General features: G+C 43.1%; 1 protein-coding gene across 1 annotated transcript in view; it reads right to left on the bottom strand.

Annotated features, from left to right (window-relative positions):
• atrnl1a (attractin-like 1a) overlaps positions 1-12,825 on the bottom strand; it is a gene marked incomplete at both ends in the record, with an annotated part of 698,456 nt that overhangs the window by 191,147 nt on the left and 494,484 nt on the right. The window lies entirely within an intron of this gene.

Below are 12,825 nucleotides of genomic sequence, written 5' to 3'. Positions count from 1 at the left end.
AAATAAACTGAAATAGGCTGTTTTTGCAGGTGATCAAGATCTTAGGACCACATGCCTTAAAAAGGCAAAATCTGAGCAAAAATGTGGATTCAGTGTCTTTTTGTGTCAGGTTTTCACACTGTCATGACTTTTCCCTGATGGCAAAAGCAAAAAAACTCTCTGATCATAGTCCGGTTATTGAGCTGTATAAGCACAAAGAAGTCATTTAGAACGTCTGAAATGATCCTGATTAAACATGTTCAATCATGTCGCACTGCTCTAAACATGGACAAAGCTGGACCTGTTCCTTCTGCAGTGGGATGAAATGTTCTGAGGCTCTTTCTGTGTCAGTGGAAGTTTTAGTCTCATCTTTTTATCTTAGTCTAGAAAAGAATTAACTGCAGATTTTTGTTTTAATCTAGTTTGAATTGACTTTTTAACATCAAAACAATGGCTTTGAGTAAAATCATGACGTAATATTTGAACTGAGGAAACACTGGTGTGTGTGCCTGTTTAGGGTCACTCATCACTCCCGTACACATCACCTTGCACCAGCCCCTAAAGTGTCTGGTCCAAAGAGCGGATGAAATTAAGGTGAACAAGGCAAACCGGAGGCTCAGGTGCAGAGTTAAAAATACACCCCATCCCTCCAACATGGTTCAACACTGACCATTCGTCAGCCTGACAAACCACAGCGTATCCACCGCGATCACAGGCGGATAAAGCATGGTTTCGGGCTGCAGCGCCAATGAAGATATATTATTACCGACAGCTAGCCTATAACAACAGGCATTTCCCGCTTCACACCCTAAGCGGCTCGGACAGGCGAACAGCAGCGTGTAAAACCATATCAGGATGTCCGTATGGCCTGGGGGAAACGTCCTTGTCCTGTCCTCCGACACGCTTGCACCCACCTGTTTCCCACGGCCCGCCTGCCGCTGCCGATTCTCTCATTCCAGTGCGTTTGGAGCGGCCGCTAAACACAGCGCTAATCTGGTTACCCGGGCAAAGAAGATAGCGCCAGGCGTCATTAGCATTTAAGCATTTATCTCCACTGTGATGGACGGCCTGTGAATTATGAGGTGAAGGGGACCGAGGGCATGAGGGGAGAGAGGGGAGAGAGGGGAGGGGGAGGTTGTACACAGGTCCAAAGCAAAGCATGGTATGAAATAGGGATGTACCGATCCGATATTCAGTATCAGTATCGGTAGCCGATAAGGCTTTCTTAGAGTATCGGATTGGATTTGATGACTGGACAGGTCCGAAACAAGACGGCCGTGAATCTGTGGTCATGGATATGCAGCGGCTCCAGCCTGCAGGTATACCACAGCGCTTTGAGGTTTTTCTTGCAGATCCAGGACTACAGATTCACGGCCTTCATGCCATTGCTAAGCTAGGATACTGATTTGATTTATTCTTATTATTGTGTCTTGCACATAAGTAAGTGCCCAGCCCTTGTGGGCTTCCAGGACACATTTCAAAACAGAATTCAGATGGAGCTGCCAAAATAAAATCACAGAAACTGTACAATCAGTCAAAACAGAACAACATCCACCTCACAGAGGAGGATATAAATTCATTTGCCTACAACACCTGCTTCTGAAAAACTTTCTAATTTAAAATTCAAAACTAAAACCAAATCCTCTTTCATGTTTATATATAAAAAAAGTTGCTACTGTAATACCCATTGGCAATAATATATAATGATATATGTTATATAAAAATATAATAATACAAAAAGACTGCATCGGCTCGGTATCAGCCAGATGAAGTGACAAAAAGATCGGATCGGGAGCTCAAAAAAGCGGATCGGTACATGCCTACCATGAAAGGTACTTCATTCTTGATTGATCCTGTTTAATTTGCCCTTTTCTTGTTCTACTGCTGAAGCGCTTACAATGTTATACTTCTGGATTTTGTTGCATCATAGAGGGAGCGCAAACACAGTTACCCACATTCTAAAGGCCACAAAGCTTCACCTCTGAATAGGGATGGGTACTAAAACTCAATATCATGACGGCCCCGGGGCCACATGTGCCGGTTCACCTGGACCGATAAGCTCCATCTTTAGCAGTCTTCTTAACCGGGGTCGCTGCGTTGCCGCGCGCTCAAAGAATCACGCTGAAAGGTTCATGCCCAGGACCCTGCACAAGAGCACACGGTCGCATCCAAAGGCTTAGTTTTCTTCATCTGTTGTAACCAGCTCAATGCCAGCAACAAACCTCTCAGCATCTGCAGGGTGTCTCCATCTGCACGGTCATCTCGCCTCTGAGAGTACCAATGTCCTCTTTTGCCTGTTGTTGAGAAAACCTCCAAATTCCTCCCGGATGGCCTCAGTCTTCGCATCCATCGTCACATTGAATTCCGTCCAAAACAATCTCAGCTCCTCCCGACAGAGTCCTCCATCTGCGCACCGACTGACCGCAGCCTCTCCGTCATGTCGCCCTCCTCGCTGGCCTTTTCCTTCAGTGCAACCATGTGACTGTGTGTAGCTTACGCATTAGCCTGTGTAGCCCGCTGGCCAGCCTTGAGTAGTAGAAGTTCTTGAATGGTTGTCTTGGTATATTTACGTGTACCTGTCGACATCCTAGCAAACGGTATCCAAGACCCGCGACATACCACCAGCTGGTCTGATCAGTCTCAAATATTTGAGATTTGGCAGAGCTGCCCGAGAACACAACTAGAGCATTCTAGGGCAGTGAAAGTCAGCAGGAGTCATTTGTTGCACAAACAGCGAACGCGGTGGCGAGAACGCACTCACACGTGCACGCTCCCACGTGCATGCTCCCACGTCAGATCTACCAACCTGTACACATTTTGACACCCAAGTCTGCATGTAGTGTACGAAATGTTGCTCTGAAAGTTCACAAATATATCAGAGTTACATTAACCGAAAATTTGCCATCATTTACAAATTATAAGGCCATTTGTCATTTTGACGGATTGAAAATCAAGCCTTAATTGAAATAAAGAGCTCTGCTGGTTTTCAGAGCGTGCGGGGCTCTCTCTAAAAACAGCTTCAATGTTTCACACTGCGTCTTGTTTTGGATGAACTTTGACAAGTTGGATCACTGCCTAGCTCGCTAACTTTCCTGACCCGGGCACGAACAACAACACTGGGAAGAAAACGACGATGCAAACGCAGTTAAAGGCTTATTATATCCTTCTCATCTCACGTAAGTCTCAGGGCGAGCTCATCTATTTCTCTCTCTCCCTCCAGCGTGTGTGTTTCTGAGGATGGAAGCCTAAATACTGTCCCACTGTTTCTTAAACATTACGTTAAAATTGAGAAAATGCAAATAATAAGCTCCACTTTACATTTGTTTCAGTGTAATATGAGCCTTGATATTGAGCAGGTGACGCTCTGAATAAGTCTTCCTCCTCTGAGACTTTTACGCACGAGTTTATACACATTACTGTTGCAAAATTCACACGAAAAATGATTATCTCTGTACCAGTTCAATAATCCCTCCTGGAACCCCCACCTTCATGTGGCGGAGGGGTTTGAGCACCCGAATGATCCTGGGAGCTCTGTTGTCGGGGGCTTCGTGCCCCTGGTAGGGTCTCCCATGGCAAACAGGTCCTAGATGACGGGTCAGACAAAGAGCTGTTCAGAAGCCTCTTATGAGAGACCAACAGGCCCGGTTTGAACCATGAGGCCGTCCTTCTGTGGACCCAACACCTGCAGGAGGAGCCATGAGGGGCTGGTGCAATGTGATTTGGGCAGCTCCAACAGCTGCCCCCACGACCCGGCAACGGAAAAGAAAACACCAGAAAATGCACCAAATTACCATCAAATTATGTTTATAACAGTAAAAACCTACTGGTGGTGCACCCCAGACAAGCCCCTCAATATAAAGCTTCACTATGTTCTCTTGTCACCTCGTCTTTGGTGTAGAAAGTAGCCAGACCACTTTTTCTGTGGTACATGCCCCATTATAATTCAGCTGTTTGGGTATTTCACTTAAAGTGCAGGGTTTGCTGCACCTTTTATAGGTTGGTCAAATAAATTATTTGTTCATAGTTTGTTTTGTTTATTCTTTGTCTGTTAAAATGCACCAACATGCAGGAAATCCTTGCACTTAAGGCGAGACACGGCAGGTGAAAGTATTGATTTTTCACGCAGTGGTCGAAGTGGAGATTTTTATCTATTTTCCTCCCTTTACATCTTAGTTTTCATGTCAGAGTATAAAAATGACAAAACTCACCCCGCATGATGTTTATTTTATGATGTTTTGTCCGTCTGCGAGGTGGGGGCAACCCGGAAGTAGCTGCTGCGCTGCGTAGAAACGCCGTCTTTCAAGCGGGTATTCATTCATAAATATTGACAGATTTTACATCCACGTGTGCTGCGAAGGGTCCCCGTGATGACGCTTTCACCCAAATATGGTATTTTTCCTCCTACCTGTTCAGGCCTGGTGCGGAAGAGTCGAAGAACGGGCCGCGCGTGCGCACTCGCTACAAAACTTCAGGGCTGCTGGTTTTCTCTGAATGAGAGAAGCCGCACTCGGGCAGCGGGTGAGTCCTTATAGTAGCTCCCACAGACTCCAAACTTTCCATTCTGAGACCTAACAATATTTTTAAGGTTTTTCAGAGGGATTTTTTAATACCTAATTCCTAGCCTGATTTATTCAACTTTGAAACCAAAAAAACAGGCGAAATTTGAGTTTTTACAGATTTTTTCACTGATGATTAGTTTATTGAAAAACTAAACAAAATATCCAAAATCCCCTCTGAAAAAATCTTAGTTACTAATATGTCAATAAAATAAAACCATAAAATTTAATATGGCTCAATTCATTATTTTCATTTCGTTGCCCAAAATATAGGCAATTTAGGCAATTTTAATGCTCAAAATGCCTTATTTTTTTGTGAAAACATAAAATGACAGAAAAAATGCAATACATTTTTTTTTTATATCTGTAAAGTTCAGCAAAAGTTTCAAATTGATATCTCTACATTTATTTATTTTCCCTATTCACCAGCAGTGTCCCGCCTTAAAACTTTGCACTGCCTTTAGATTGTGAATTGATTTACAGTCTCCCAGCTTGCTGAATGATTTGGTAAGTCTCACCTTGGTTGGGCCTTGTTTTCACTATGATCCAATGTGGGGCTAGAAAAAACTACACGTATATTTTTGAAAAAAACTACTTCGGGCAAAAAATGGCGCGAGCGATAAAAAGACGGTGATATGGACGGGTGCCCTGCGGTAAAGTACTCAATTCTTTTTTTACAAAGTTGGCAGGTCAGCCACGTGCTTGTTCCCTCCCGGTGTTGACTAACTGGACACAAGCCGAGTGTGACAGTGTGGAGAAAACAGACTGTGGCTCGAGGTCATTATTTTACTAAGTTTTCATGAAGGCTCTGTCTCATAGATACAGCCAAATCTAACCAACAGCTGAGACTTTTTTTTACCTCCCATACAATAAATGTATGCGCAAATTGGAAATAAATTGGGTGCAAATGTAGAGTAATAAAAAAAAAATAACGGCCTGGGTTATATTGCCTGTACAGTAGTCTATGGTTTTGCCTTTTAAAGAAACGACAAGAGTACCTTTAAATTACCGGATCGATAAGGAGTATTGATAAATCGTTGACGATAACCATCCCTACCTCTTCATTCTGGTGTGGTTTAGTTAAAAAACAGAACAAACAGTTTGTGTTAGAGGGACTGACTTTCTCTGGACATAACACAATGATATTCACCTTTCGTCCCAATGCATCAAAGTCAATAGTGTTAATCTCAGAACTGAAGTTCGCCCCATAGTGTTCGAGTTACTCCAAAATGGTGGAGTATGTTGTATGCACCGTACCATGTGACTTTGTCCAACCTGAAAGCTCTCCTAATGCTGTGTGTAAGTCTTTGACGATGACTTTTACAAAGCAACTCATACAGAGACAAAGACCTTTGAAGTAGAAACTCATTACATTCATTTACTCCACAGCTGTGTACGGCTTGCTTCAATAGCTCTGACATTATTAGAAATAGAACTGAAAGACTGATTGGAATTAGCAAGAGCTGTAACAATGTCCTCTCCAAACAAAAGACATGTCTAACCCTGTGGTTCAGAGCTGCACAAACATGTTCTGCAATGTGACTTCAGCATCTCACAGTACGTATCGTGGAAAAACTGGATACTGGAGACGACCAAAAGCCTCACAGTACACAGCAATGTTCGAGTGTTAATTTGACACTGTTTGGTGTCAATATGATTCTCACCATCTCAGGGTAAATGTGAAGTTAGACTTCAGGTCAGACACCATGAGTGACAGTAACAACATAATGCACCCTTTATTTTCAGTAAAAAGTGTGTCCAAGTTCCTCTGAGTCATGGTGGACCATGACACATGTGGACAGGACTGTGGTAGATCTAGTTTGACTTTGTAGAAGTATACTATAGTATACTATAGTAACTGGTATTGAAGAAATGAACCACTTGAGCTTCTTCGGAAACGTCCACATCAGTCCTGCTGCACCAACTGAACTGGGACAAACATGACTCTACAGCAGATACTACTTACATGTGTTATGTATTTAATCTATCACAAATCATAAATAAACAAGTATAACAAAGATATGTTACTAACAAACACGTGTCTTTCCTGCTTGTATCCAGCAGAAGTCTGAAGTTCTGTCTAAAGTAGAATCTCCATGACTTGATCTGTGACTGAAGAGCAATGAGGCCTCTGCCTGAAAATATAGATGTATTTCGTGTCATGTTACTGTCACTCATGCTGTATTGTGTTATGTATAACACATATAGAGCTCCACACAGCTCTATATGTGAATATAGTGTGTCTATATTCTCATATAGACACTGTTCTGTGTCTATATGTGAATCATATAGACACAAAACAGTGTCAAATTAACACTGGAACATTTACTGTGCAGAAAGAGTTACAAGAAGAGTGCCAAACTAACGTGGCAGACATGTAGAATGCCAGGATTTGGATAAAGGTAATGGGAGCAGAGGGAAATGACACGCGGGTTAAATGACACATGCGAACAGCTAATTAAGAGTAAGAGTAATAAGAGAAGAGAAGAGTGAGAAAAGATGAGAGGAGGAGCAGGGGAGAAGAACTGTGTAGATAATAAAAGGGAAAGATCCCTCAGAGACAAAAACACATGTGCACTTGTGTTTTGTTGCATTCAACTCAAAACTCTATCTTTGCTTTTAGAGCCTGGAAATCTTCATGAGTCATTCTGATGGCTTTGGCATTCAAGTCATCTTTTTAATAAATATATTGTTTCGTAATTGCCAGAATCCAGTGAGTGTTCTCTGTGTTTTTAAAGCCCATGGACCCTGTGCTCTAAGACAAAAAATCTTTCTTGGCCCATTCGCCGTAACAAATATTATTTACATTTTGACTTGCATTCTACATGGGAGCCTTGTTTTAACCTGATTCCTGTATTCCACAGCAGATGTACTGTACGCTCCATTGAGGCCCAACCCCATTAGAATTTCAAAGTGGCTCCTTGTCGTTTGATCTCGTATCCAACACTGATTGTTGCTTATGAAAAAAAACGACAGTCTGAGAACAAGCAATTAACAATGAGACGCGTTCCTAATAATGCACACGGGCCTCGGTGGATTCAGCAGCGCTTCTGATCCATAATTAAAGTGAACGCAGCCCATTTTCACCTTCAGTCGGGGAGCACCCACGGGAGTAGCTCACTAGAGAACACAGCCGCTGGCGCCGCACTGAAACAGGTGTGGAGGACCCAGAATAGACTTTACAAAGTGATGATCTGACACGTCTGTGGATTTGTTACAGGCATCAGCAGGAACAGGAGAGTTAGGAATGAACTTTAGAAGACATCTGTAAAAGGTTCCGTACATCCACAGTGTTCTGGAACTGAGCGAGCTGTTTACTGGAGTCCGGGCGGGGGCAGGCTCCTTTGGCTCAGGAAATATTTCAGTTCAACTATAGGCTGCACACAAAAGGATTTATGTTGGAGACCACTCAGGCCTTGTCCACACATAGCAGGTTAGTTATTAAACCAACCAAAAACTTGAGTCCATACCAATGGCTGCTCTGCTTTTTGGCCACAACACTTGGGGCCGCCATTGGTCCACCATTGCTGTAGTCCCTCCATACCGCCGCTAGCACCCTTTGAAATACATTGGACTTAAGACACGTGAAAAACAACTTTAGAGCCTGGTCCCTAATTTTCTTAAACTTTCTACAGCTAGATATTGCTCCTGTGATAACACTGGGTTAGTTACAATTAAGGAGACCAGGCTGGTTTTCGTAAGAAAATGTTCTAAATCTCGTACTAATGAGGGCCGGACTGTTAGCATTGGAGCAGCACGAACTATACGTCACACAAGGGTGGAGCCTACAGTGAAGATCCCGCCCTTATGTCCTTTTTAGGAACATGCTTCGTCAGAGCTGGGGAGGGGAGTCTGCAAACCTGCCATGATTTCCCCCTCGGGCGTAGTCATTGTGGCAAACGGGGAGGAGTGAGCAGGAGACGTCTATTGTTTTTAACGGTCTATGGTCCATACAGCCTCTATTTTTTTTCTTCTTTTTTTAACCCCATCCACTGCTAACCCCAAATACAGCATGCATTGTTTAGTGCATTCATTGGTGTTCAGTGTCTGCAGTGCACCACACATTCAGCTTTGGGCACATGCATGAACTCTACGCACTGTTGCAGCCTTACATATCTGCCAAAAAACTTCTGAAACTACTTACCTTCACAAACTACATATTTTTTTCTGTTTTTCATAATCCTCTGTCAGATAAATAGTGCAGTGTGTAGAACATTTGTTGGACTTTTCCATCGAGCACACTGTTCTCCGGCCATTAAAGTTCACATTATTAGTCACATTATTAAGACACCAATTTACAAAAGAAAATGACATACTGACTGGTGATCGCAGACTGTATACTGGGCCCGTAATAACTCCGACAACGGCAGGAGAGAGGATTGAGACATTCGAATGTTTGCACTGAAAGTTGTGAAGAAGGAGCTCTTTCGAACCTACTCTGGACGCCTGTTCTTTTTTCTTACCTAACGATAATATCATGGAGAAAAGTGTGACTTTATTCAACCTTCGTAAATAAGAGGCCACTCGCCAGAAGTTGGAATTTCTCTCCGGGATTCGGCGACTATCACCAAAATAGTGTTTTTTTGTGACTGTCTCTGATGGATGTTTGGTGAACCTTTGCCAGAATCAAAGTGGACTTTGCACTTTATAACCAATGCCAGTCCCATAATGTAAACAGCGATGGACCAGAGCGGTGAGTCAATCCAAACGCGTGTTATCTTGTGTGTTTGCCATTTATGAAGCTGTGTTGCAGATGTCAACTCCTTATAATCATGAAGTAACTTCACCGCTTGCTGTGTATTTATATTTCTACTACTGGAAAAGTTGTATGAGTGGAGAGAGAGGGCGGAGTTAAATGAATCTAAGCGTTGTGTCTTCCGGGTTTGAAAAATACCTCCAGAAAACACTTATATTAATCACAAAAATGTGTGCTCCATAGTGGTAGAGGTACAATATATCATATGAATATACTTTACTTTGGAATGGATAAAATATCAGGATACAGATCCCTTAAAGTGTTCCTTCGCCTGCGCTGTTGGACGTGAAGCAGAAGTTGAATTTGTAAAAACACAGTTCTGAGGCGTCCTGCTGTTTCTAAATGTCGCATGTGTGACGTCAGAGCAGATTTTGTGACATTCAGCCTAAAACTCTGGTTATTTATGTTCACACTCAAACACATAACTGGAGTTTTCCAAAATCATCATTTTGGCCGGACCTTTTAGAAACCTAAAAGGACTTTTAATGTAAGAAATCTGCAGTTTGATGTGGATGGATAATAACTTGGTTTTGTGAGACACTCTGTGTGGACAAGGCCTTACAATCTGCCAGTTTAAAAGGCAGTTTTAGAGTGGTCCCTATTTTGCTTTTCAACATTTTTTCATCATACAATATTGAAGTCACCATAAAAAATGTGTTATATATACTAACTGAACTGTGGAGGTTCTGAGCGTTCAAATGTTGTAAGTTTACCTTGTTTGTGCCCACAATGCAGCTTTAGCTCAAAAAGCATTTGCTTACAAAACAAAGTGCTTATAAAAACATCCGGAGTCACCACAGTAAGGAATCCCTTCCATCTTAGTTGAGTTTTGTTTGGAAGATCCAGAGCCTCATATTTCCTCTTTAGAGCCATAACTTTCACGACTCGTGTTTTCAGGCTGTAATTCCACATGATAAAAAGTCCAATATATTTTCGACATAAACCGCCCAGACCTGCACACAAGCGAGCGCACCATACATCTCCAGTGAATAACAATATCCATAATATCTACACGCAGCAGATGAATGTGGGGGTACAGGGCGTGCATGGAGAGCCCGGCGCACTGTGACACAGGCCGTTTGTCTTCATAACCATCACAGCAGCGCTAAACACATGGAGATGATAAAAACCCGCGCACTGCTAGCTCTATTGATTAGCATTGTTAATTTTGCGCTTGGTGGTGCGGGCTAACAGGGCGCCGCCGGTGAGAGCGGACGGATTTGTCCAAAGAGATATCAATTTAAAACCTTTGCTGAACATTACTGACATAAAAAGTCCTGTCGCAGGCTTCCGTATAAAAATAAGGCGTTTTATGCCTAAAAAAAATGCCCAAATTGTCGATATTTAAATGTATGGTTTTATTAGACGGATCGGTGCGGCATCAGCAGTGATGCGGTTGCTGTATCGGTCTGTTGTGGTGAAGAGGGAGCTGAGTCGGGGGGCAAAGCTCTCGATTTACCGATCGATCTATGTTCCCACCCTCACCTATGGTCATGAGATTTGGGTCATACAGATTTGGGTCATACAAGCGGCCGAAATGAGTTTCCTTCTCAGGGTGGCTGGGCGCACCCTTCGAGATAGGGTGAGGAGCTCAGTTACCCGAGAGGAGCTCGGAGTAGAGTCGCTGCTCCTTCATGTCAGAAGGAGCCAGCTGAGGTGGCTAGGGCATCTGTTTCGGATGCCTCCTGGTCGCCTCCCGCGGGAGGTGTTCCAGGCGTGTCCTAGCGGGACAAGGCCTGGTGAAAGCCCAGGACACGCTGGTGGGACTATGTGTCCGAGCTGGCCTGGTGTCGCCTCAGGGTCCCCCCAGAATAGCTGGAGGAGGTGTGTGTGGATCGGGAAGTCTGGGCATCTCTGCTGAGACTGCCGAGACCTGGCCCCGGATAAAGCGGAAGAAAATGGATGGATGGATGGTTTTGTTAGTATATTAGATTAGTGGTTCCCAAAGGTTTTAGTTTTAAGTGCCTTCTTTTGCACTCTACAGAGCCCCCTGCCTTGAGGGCATTCCCAATTATTTTGAAAGTGATCATCTAAAAACATTTATTTGTAAAAAGACACATTTTGTGCTCTGAGATGTATACAACTGCATAAAATGTGTTTGAATCACTTTTCTTTTCATAATAATATTCAAATTCTATTCTCAACTTCATTTGAAATCTGCAATCAGTACAAACTTGTGTTTGTATCTTATTCTTTCCTCAGGCAGATATTTATCTTGTAAGGGATTGTTTTCTGTTCATATCTTATATGTAATAATGTTCATCACAAGGGGAATGGGGAGGAAAAAATGTGTGCACTGGCAAACAACTGTAGAATAATAGTAATACCACCCCCTGGTGGCCAGGATCGACTCCAAAAGACACTTTGGAAACAGGATTCTACTGTAACTCCACACAGAAAGGCCCTGTCCAGGTGGGAATCAAACCCGGGACCTTCTAGCTGTGAAGCACTAACCACTGCGCTGCCGCACTATGATCTCTTGTGTATTTTGTCTCTTGGGCAAGACACCGCCTTGCCTCCAGCGCAGTGCTTTGACGGTTGTTTTTTATTGATCTTGTTTCAGACGTCTTTTAGTATCACTCCACCATCTCTGATCAGTCACACCCACTGAACCCGGGGAGTCATTTTTTTCCTGCCCTTGCTCTGTGGAGGAGAGAAGAGCTTCCTTGTGGGAGAGCAGTGTAAGAGCAGGCACTATGAAACTGGAATAGATTTCTCAAACATGTGTGAACAGCTCAAAACACAAACAACTTTGTAAATGAAAGGAATATCCTCCTCTTACATGGCTGGAAAGTGATCACTGCAGAATCAAACAGCAGCAGCAGAACAGTGAAGGTCATCTGATCCATACAGCAGGTGCACAGACCTGAGCGTGTCTGACATTCTCTCCATGTCACTCTGCTAACCCCCTCATTAGCATCGTAGCATGGAGCTAACGTCTCCAGGGTTCCCTCCTGACATTTCCAAAGAACACTTCCGCAGGACTTTTCTATAATGTAAGACTGTACGTACAGAAATGTCACACTTTGCTCTGAGCGTGTACAGTGGACTCTGTCTCTTTGTTTTATTGCCAATTCAGCTAAATGCAAACACAAGAAGAAAGGAAATAATTTTGAAACATTACAAATGTAACATTATACTGTGCCTGTCCAAAGTACTAATACACTTTTGCACATTTTGTCATGTTTACAACCATAAACATAAAGATTTTATGTTTAACTGTAACTATCCAGGATGAAACATCCAAGATCCATAAGTAGGCTACATCAAGGACAAGGCTCCAACAGATGACGTGCTCAGTGAATGTCTCAGACAATGGGGAACAGAAGATGGAGGTCCCGTCATGGTAAGTAAGTGAACCCCTGTATTAAATATCTGGCCAATCCATCTTTTGCAGCAATAACTGCTTTTCTGTAGTTGCAGATCAACGCTCCCAACGATCAGGATGAATCTTGGACCATTTTACAAAACTGCTGCAGTTCAGTGACATTCAGACCATCTGAAGGCCACGCCAAGTGAGGTTGTCAACTTCTG

This window comes from Gobius niger (genome assembly GCF_951799975.1).
Source record: "Gobius niger genome assembly, chromosome: 7".
NCBI lineage: Eukaryota > Metazoa > Chordata > Actinopteri > Gobiiformes > Gobiidae > Gobius > Gobius niger.
This window is presented reverse-complemented; position numbering and strand designations above follow the sequence as displayed.